The sequence below is a fragment of the Myotis lucifugus genome, unplaced genomic scaffold, assembly GCF_000147115.1.
Source record: "Myotis lucifugus unplaced genomic scaffold, Myoluc2.0 scaffold_101, whole genome shotgun sequence".
In the NCBI taxonomy this organism is placed as follows: Eukaryota; Metazoa; Chordata; class Mammalia; order Chiroptera; family Vespertilionidae; genus Myotis; species Myotis lucifugus.
The window spans coordinates 788,841-797,754 of NW_005871149.1; positions in this window are offsets into that span (position 1 = coordinate 788,841).

Genomic DNA, 8,914 nt, shown 5'->3' on the forward strand with positions numbered 1-8,914 from the left:
CCCCCGTGCTAATTCAGGAGGTCTAATGGTGGCTCATAGTTATTTGTATTTTAACAAGTTCCCTTGCTGATTGTCTTATGCCCCAGGCTTTGAAAAATGCTGCTCTACGCTCTCTCCTTCCTATAAGAGCCAAATACTTAGTCTTTCAATTTCCTCCTTTTCAGGGGCACAGAGTGATGCCTGCCACCTCCGGGCCTGGCCCAGAAGCTTCTCCCATTCCCTCTTCCAAGCTCTTGTCCTTCCTGCTGGCTGGAAAGGTGACCAGGAGAGCAACAGAAGCCACAGGCCCCGACGGACGGTGGGAGAATGTCCTGCTCCCTACGGAAGGGGAGCCTCTCCAGACTGTTACGTGACAGAGAATAAACATGTACACAGAGGTGGGCAAAAGTAGGTTGACTGTTGTAACACAAATAAGCAATACAGTAACTAATAAATAATAATACAAGAATAGACTCTGTGGTTTGCACACTCACAGCTGTAAACCCACTTTGACCGCCCTGTATGTGCTTCTCCTCTGAGCTTTGGTGGGTCTCGATACCGAACTCGCTCGCCTCGGATGCACTGGGTTGGCTGGTTTAGCAGCCGCACCCAGAGAACAGTGACTGATGCACCAACATGGACTGGGAAGAACACCAGGGCCGTGCACAGGGCTCAGCCCTGGATGCTGACGCCGGTTATTTTAAGCAATAATTCAGACAAAGCTGTGGACCCATACTTATTAGATTTAAAGATGACACAATACTGAGCGAGCTAGCTGGTCAAATTCAACAAGGTCTCAAGAAGCTAAAAATAGCTGGTGATATTTCCTGAGCACTTCATGGAAGCCAGGCTCTTGGGGAAATGCTTTCCATACTTGATCTTGCTTAGCCCTTGTGGTAATCCTGTGATGTAGGAATATTGTCTCTCTTTCCAAGATGGGGAAGCAGAATCTTTGAGAAACTCAGTACAGAGCTGGTAAATGACAGCACTGAGATTTGAACTTGGAGTCTGGCCTAAGCACTGTGTTGAGGATAACCTTTGTCCGGGTGTCTGGGACAGTCCTGTCTAGGCCTGTTGCCTCCCTGTGATTATTAGCAGCAAGACTAGCACCCCTTTCACTCTAACAAGTGTCCTGATTTGGATGATAAATGATACGGTTGCCTTAGTGAATCTGCCCAGTCTCAAACGGACAAGGTAAGATTTAGGGGAAACCAATGTAGTGCTCTACACATCAAATGTTCAAACATGGAAGATCCAGTGGATTTTTTTCTTGATTACATACATGGAGCCAATAGTATGATGAGTCTGTAAAAATGGCATTGGAGACTTACATGTCATCATTAACATGGTGAGTCCAGAACGAAGTTCCAGATGGTTCTATTGTACATGGTGCTGGACAGCCCACAGCAAGACTGCCGAGATCTCTTTAAGAACCGCGTTTTGAAGGGACCCCACTAATGGGAGCCCACCCAGGGGCTGATATGCTGATGCAGCACCAGAAGACAAGTCACCCGAGGGCTGGGTGAGGGCATGGGATGCTCTGCCTGGCGTCGAGCAGACTTTGAGGATGTGGGAGCTTGTCCTCATATATCCCAATGGCTGCCACGTGGGGGCGGGATCAGGCTGATGCCAGGACTCCAGATGGCAGAGCCAGGACTCGGTGGAATGACAAGGAAGCAGATTCCAGCTCCGTTGCAGGAAGAACTTTCTAACAATCTGAGCTGTCTGACAATGTGCCTGCTTCGCACGGATGGAGCAGCCGGTCCCTGGCTCCTTCAAGCCAAGGCGGCTAGACCTCAGCCAGAGACATAGTAGTGGTGGCTCCTGCCCTGGGGGTGGGGTCCAACCGGATGACCTCATGCTTCTTCCTCAACTTCTGTGATTCCAAGGGCAGGAATAGAAAGAGATTATGGCAGGGCATGGGATTTATTTAGAGTGTAAGTAGAGGAACCAATCACAGCCTGGATTTTTTTTTAAAGGCAAGTGGACAAATGGCCTAAATCGGTGCTTTTGAGTGGCCCCCTGGCCGCTAACCGGAGTTACTAGACCTTCTAAGGCAGGCTGGGGGCAGAAATGTTCTGCGGGTGGGACCAGGAGCTGGGGCTTGTGTCTCAGCTCCTGGGTCTGCAGGGCCCAGGGTTGCTGAGGGAGGGAGGGCTGACCAGCCCTTGAGTTGGAACAGGAAGCAAAGAGTAGAACCAGCCTTTCCAGGGACCAGGCTAGAGAGAGCGGAGTTTGGGTGAATAAAGAAGGTTCTTTGTTTGAGGTAAGAAATCTGGGGACTGGCAACTACGAGGGCTGGCACAGGGCAGGCACTGAGTTTCGTAGGGTTGACGCCAATGTGGAGCTTAACCTAACCAGCCTTCGGCAGCCTTCTCCCAGCCCAGGACGTTCTGTGTGTTAAAACAACCCGGAGCGGCTGCTGGCCAGGAGGGCTCTCTGTGCATCTGTGTCACAGTTTCCACCAAGCTGCCTTTGGGAACATCCCCTGGTGCCCTGAGGAGCCCAGCACGTTGCTGCTGGCCTTGCCCCTGGCCTCGGGCCACCTGGGAGCACAGGGCTGCTACTGAGCCAGCCCCAGGGCCAGTCAGTTGTCTTATCTCAACCTTCTAGTGTCCCTGGGGGTGAGGGTGAGGAGAGGCAGGGACTCATAAAATCTAAGTAAGGACTATTTCGTTCTTAGGAGGGGAGAAGGCAGAAGCGACTTTCAGCGAATTTCCCCCTACCGATACCCCTTGTCTGTGGTCTTCTCGCCTCCCCTTCGATGGCTTGCCCCTACCTCCTCGGGTTGGTTTTAATGTTCTGTTCACGCTCATCTCCACAGACCACCCTCCACTACCCAGAACCCCTGGCTTTGTCCTGTTCACGCCACAGGGTTCCATGCCTTCGGAGGATTCCTTATCTCCACTCCCTTTTCTTGTGGTAAGTGTGGGAAAGCAATCCGATTCAGTCCCTAAACTCCTCACTGTTGTGACTGGGGAGATTTGATCTTAATGAGTCATAAATACTCCTTCCCTGCCAGTGGCATGAAGGGCTTTTTATTTTTTTAATTAGAGAGAGAGAGAGAGAGAGAGAGAGAGAGAGAGATTGATTTGTTCCATTTATTTATGCAATCGTTGGTTGATTCTTGTTTGTGCCCTGACTGGGGATCATGGATGTATCAGGAAGATGCTCTAACCAACTGAGCTACCCAGCCAGGGCCTGAAGGGCTTTTGTGACTGTTGTGGCAACACTGTGGTACCTTGTACAATGTTGGGTATGGCATCACTGCACTAGTGTGTGTGTGTGTGTGCGCGTGTGTGCGATTGAAAAGAATTCTTTGTAGACTACCACTTCATGTAGTCTTTTTAAAATTTTTATTTATTATTTTTGCCGGAATGTTTTTATCTTAATAAAATAAAGATCCTTCTAATAACAGGGCTGTCTACAGCCAGAGTGTGCTGGGCGCATGATGGGGGCACCATTGGGTAGCAGGCTCCCCTCCCTGCAGCAGTTCCCATCCAGCTCCGTGCCCATCCATCAGGGAGAGGCTGGCAGGGGTCTCCTTGGCAACGACTAGTTGGATCAGATGCCTCTGCTTCCAGGTCCTCCAGATCTTAGGGAGACCCATTTTGGGGGCCTGCCTCTCGAGACCCTGCCTGCCTCTCCAACTCCGTGTGGCCTTGCTTCTTCCTTTCCTCTCCCCTCTTCCTCCTACTTCTGAGTGTTCCTTTTCTGAAATGAATTACGCCATGTAGATTTTTCTTTTGACATCTATTCTACCAGAGAGGGCATCACTGTCACTTTTGACTTCTAAAGGTTTCTAGAATCAAGATCAGGGACCCATTACTGCCTCCCCCTCCCTTCTTTATATGCTTCAAATGACTGACTAGCTCTGCCCTAGCTTTCTGGCTGTTTCTTTTTTTTTTTTTTAATTTTTTTTTAAAATATATATTTTATTGATTTTTTACAGAGAGGAAGGGAGAGAGAGAGTTAGAAACATCGATGAGAGAGAAACATCGATCAGCTGCCTCCTGCACATCTCCTACTGGGGATGTGCCCGCAACCCAGGTACGTGCCCTTGACCAGAATCGAACCTGGGACCTTTCAGTCCCCAGGCCGACGCTCTATCCACTGAGCCAAACCGGTTTCGGCCTGGCTGTTTCTTTAACATTTAAAAATGCATGTAGAAAATGCATAATATAAGAGTTACCACCTTAACTCTTTAAAAATGTATTGTTCGTTGGCGTCAGCTATAGTCACATTGTTGTGCAACAGATCTCTAGAATTTTCCATCTTTCCATACTGCAAGTCTACGCTCATTAAACAACTCCCCTCTCCCTCAGGCCCCTGCCAACTACCATTCTATTTCCAGTCTCTAAGCGTCTGACTCCTTTAAGTACCTCATAGAAGTGGCATCACACAGTATTTGTCTTCCTGTGACTGGTTTATCGAACTCAGTACCATGTCCTTGAAGTTCATGTGTATTACAGCACGTGACCGATTCCTGCCTTTTTAAGGCCGAATAATATTCCATTGCATTCACCACGTTCTCTTTACCCATTCATCCACGCGTGAACACTTGGGTTGCTTCCACCTCTTGGCATTGTGAACAATGCTGCAATGAACGTGGGCGTGCAATCTGCTCTCGCTTATACTACAAGTCCATTAAAAGTACCCAGAAAGCAAAAAAAATCTGCTGCCTACCTTGTCACTCACTCTGGAAGCTGCTTGCTAATGTGCAAGTTATTTTGCATAAAATTATCTATTAACTCAAAGCTTTCAACTCTATTTAAAGCTCCAATTTAAAGTTTGACTTTTTTTTTAGTCCTTCTGAAGTTTTTATTATCTGAAAGTACTCAGAAATGTCTCCATTCATCTGGAATCTCTGGAATACTTGATTCTTGAACAAGGGCCTCCTATAACTCGCGGTAATATACAAGTGACTGTTGAACACTCTCTCTGCCCAGCTTTATCTTTTAAAACGAACATATCTTTACTTGGTGGCATTGAAAGTAGGTATTAAGACGGTATTTGTGGGCAGAAGTCCTCCTTAAATCAGTAATTCCTAACCCTTTTGCCAATAGGGCACAGGAGCACGAAAATCTCCCATGGCCAATGCCGGGGCCATGACAAAGTCGTGCCTACATGCCTGCTTGCTTTAACTCCACCCCCTCCCACTCGAGAACGCATAAAATACAAGCAATGCAGTAGATGTTATATGGGTAACCTTAAACTTTCTCTGTGCGTTTTTTTCCCCAAGGTAAATCATTTGCAAACTCTAGTATTTTAATTATTAATAAAACAGATCGCTTGGAAGTGATTCACTATGCCAGCGTGAAACACACCGGGGTTAAGAACTCTGTCCTTAAATGGTGACACTCAAACTCTTCTCCACATCGTGTACTTGGCCTTGGAAGGGGTCGTGGGAAGTGTGTTTGTGGTTTTCAGGTCCTTCCTTCCAACTGGGAAAGGCAGAGGAAGAGGAACAGAGCTGGGCGGCAAGTTCCTCGAGGGTCCGGGGGATCTTGAAGTTACTGTCAGGCTCCCTGCGACTTCAGTTATTTGGGGACCCTGAATGACCACCCCAGGTATTTAGAACTTGGATAACGGAGCGCCTGGTGATGCTGGGTCAGTGTAGTTAGGAGAGTTTAGTGGTTTAAACTTGCACTTCAAATCCAAGCTCCGCTACTTCCTAGTTTTGTGAATCTGGAAGTCATTTAACCAATCCGATCCTCAATCTTCTCATCTGTAAAATGGGCTTACAAACGATCTATGTGAGGAAACCTGATGATTTTTCTCTGTCTAGAATGCCTTCTTTACCCCCTTCTTCCTGTAGGTAACCCATTCCATGGGGTTCAAGTGGGGCTGACCCCCACTTCATCCTCTTAATCAGAGGAAAGGCATGTCACCCAGGTCTGTCGCTTCAGAGAAGTTCACCTCCTGGCCACAGGGTTTCATTCAGGGAGGAGCATAGGACTCAAACTGGCCAGTCAGATCTTTCTAGTGGGGCTACCGAGAAAGACTTTTTTCCTGCTGGACCTGCTAACTGGGAGGATAGGAGTGTGGGAGTGCGGTGGCCACCTCTCCTGCCATGTGGGATAGGCCGACGGAAGGATGCAGCCACATAGAAATAAGCAGGGAAGCCTCTGTCCATTCATCCGTGCAATCACTCGATTCCTGCCTCCAGCTATGACTGACGGCAGATGCAGTCCTGGAGTTCCCAGTGAGTTCCCTTTCTTATTTAAACCGGTCTGAGCTGGGTTTCTGACATTGGCAACCAGAAGTCTTGACAACCTCACGGTGGTTGTGGGAGTAATGTCTGCAAAGGATTTCCCATCTTCCTCCCCTAGGACAAGGTTGGGCAGGCTGGGCCTCAGTCCTAAGCCCTAAAGCCACAGATTCCTCCTCCTCCTCCTGTGTGTGGGCAGAGCTGAGGAGGTGGGGGCGTGGAGGGAGGGTGCAGAGCAATGCGCAGGTGACCCCAGAAACGCTTGTTCTGTAGGAAAAAGCACCGGTGATCAGCATAGCTCTTTGAATTAACGGCTCCCTTGGTTTCTCCCCGCCCCACCTTTTCCTTCTCCCTCTCTCACTCTCCCCTTCACCTCTCTCATCCTTTTTACCTGGTCTAGTTGGCCCACTGTTTTGGGGAGGTTAAGTCCTGGATGTGGAGGCTAATATTCTGAAGTCAACATTTCCCTAAATGGGATCCCCCAATTCCAATAGCTGTTCATATAGATTTTGTGGGTTGAAAGAGATCGCTGCGGACAAATCAAGGGTTATTGACTTTAGTGGACAAGAATTTCAATTCAAACTTGGATGTGCAAGAACTTGGCGGTTCCTTATTTCCTTGAAATCAACATTGACCGTGAACCTGAGCCTCCAACCCACCAGACTGATAAAAAATGCACCCTATCGTCCCTGCGCGTCCTCCCGATCCGGCTCCCTGACGGGGATTATGACAATGTCCTGAGCTGAGACACAGACAGACCCTTGGGGCCACGTGACAGGCAGTGGCTCCATGCGGCACCGGAGCTGAGCTGGGGAGGGGCTTTGTGCCTGGAGCTGGCTTCGCCCAGGCCCCTCAGGTCCTGGCAGCTCCCGCGGGACCTGGTTTCATGTTTGTGCATCTACACTTGGCACAGGGCTTGGCCCTCCCATAGCCCCTGCTGCCTCCCGGCTCCTGTCCCCAGAGCTGACAGGCAGGGCTCGGAGGAGAGAGGACAGGACCGTGTGTGGACACCCCACGCGGCACAGCTCCCACTGGGCCCTCTGCCCCTCCACATCTGGCTGAGGGGCCGGGGAAGGGGGGAGACCAGGGCACCAAGGTGAGAGGGCTGCTCCGGTCTCTTGCCACCCTCCCTGGCCTCCCCTCCGTTCCTCTGCAGCCCAGATGAATGGCCCTGGGAAGGGGATTTTGCTCCCAACGGGAAGCCATTTCGCAGCACAGCTGGCTGCGCTCGGCCCCCTCGGAACATTGTTTCAGGAGCAAAGCGATTTGGGCGGCGGTGCTGGGAGCTGGCTGTCGAGTAGCAACGGCGCATTAATTTTGAGCCTGTGCAGAAGTACAAGTGGCGATTCTGAGCTTGGACATTTCATTTGTAGAGAATTGAGGCTGTGGCAGCCTCCCCCTCCTCATCTTCCTCCACCCTGGGCTCCTGGAGCAGCGGGCTGTCACCGCAGCTGGGCCGGCGCCTGTGACTGGAGCTGCAAGACACAGGCTTCCGCAGGGTGGGAGGGAGGAGGCCTCATGGCCATCAAATCCCAGACCAGAGGGGCCCTGGCATCGCTCTAATCCCAGACCCTTGTTTGGGGCAGGGAGGGGCTGGCCCTGATACCCAAAGACATACGGGAGTCAGGAAAGGACACAGGGCTAGTGCCAGCAAGGAGAATCTGGGGCCTCTGCTCCCTCCAAGAGCTTCCCCTGCAGAGCATCCCTTCTGAGGACCTCAGTGGTCTAGAACAGTGGTTCTCAACCTCCCTAATGCCACGACCCTTTAATACAGTTCCTCATGTTGTGGTGACCCCCAACCATAAAATTATTTTCGTTGCTACTTCATAACTGTAATGTTGCTACTGTTATGAGTTGTCATGTAAATATCTGATATGCAGGATGTATTTTTATTGTTACAAATTGAACATAATTAAAGCATAGTGATTAATCACAAAACAATATGTAATTATATATGTGTTTTCCGACGGTCTTAGGCGACCCCTGTGAAAGGGTTGTTCGACCCCCAGGTTGAGAACCGCTGGTCTAGAATCTTCTACCTGAACTCTGCCTGCAGAAGCCAGGGGGCCCCAGTGAGTCAGCTTCCAGGAGCCCGGGTCTGGGTGACACAGTGCTCTGGGGCATCGTGAGTCTGTGCAGGACCAGGGCTGTCTACCAACCCCTCCCTCCTCGTGGCTGCTCAGCCCCTCCCCTCCTCTCTGCCTTTAAGAAAGCCGCTGCTCCCCTCCTGATGGGCTGGGCTGCGGTCCTGCCTCAGAGGCCCCCACCCTTCGAGCCTCAGGGAACACCCTGTCCAGTGCCTGGGGGGAAACTGAGGCCAGAGAGACCAACCGAAGGCCACACAGCTGGGGAGCAGCTGTCAGAACCCAGTGTCTGGACTCAGCATGTTCTAGGTGGGGTTCCTCTGAGTGGCGTGTATGGAATCGCCTGGGAAATGTGTGTACCATGCAGGTGCCTGAGGCCCACCCCATGGACGAGGTCAGAATCCGAGGGGTGGGGCCCGGGGTCGGCTCTGAGGCACCGCTTGGTCTGAGAGCCATGGAGGCGTGGGTTAGGATCAGCTGCGCAGGGTGCTGTCCATCATCTGTTGCTAATAATGCTCAAAGCGCCCGATGCGGGGAACTGCGTACTTGAGTGGAACAGACACGCTGGAATGGAGGGCTCTCCCCTTGCATGATGATTTGCTTCCTGACCAGCGGGGGAGTCCTGGACCTCCGGCTGACC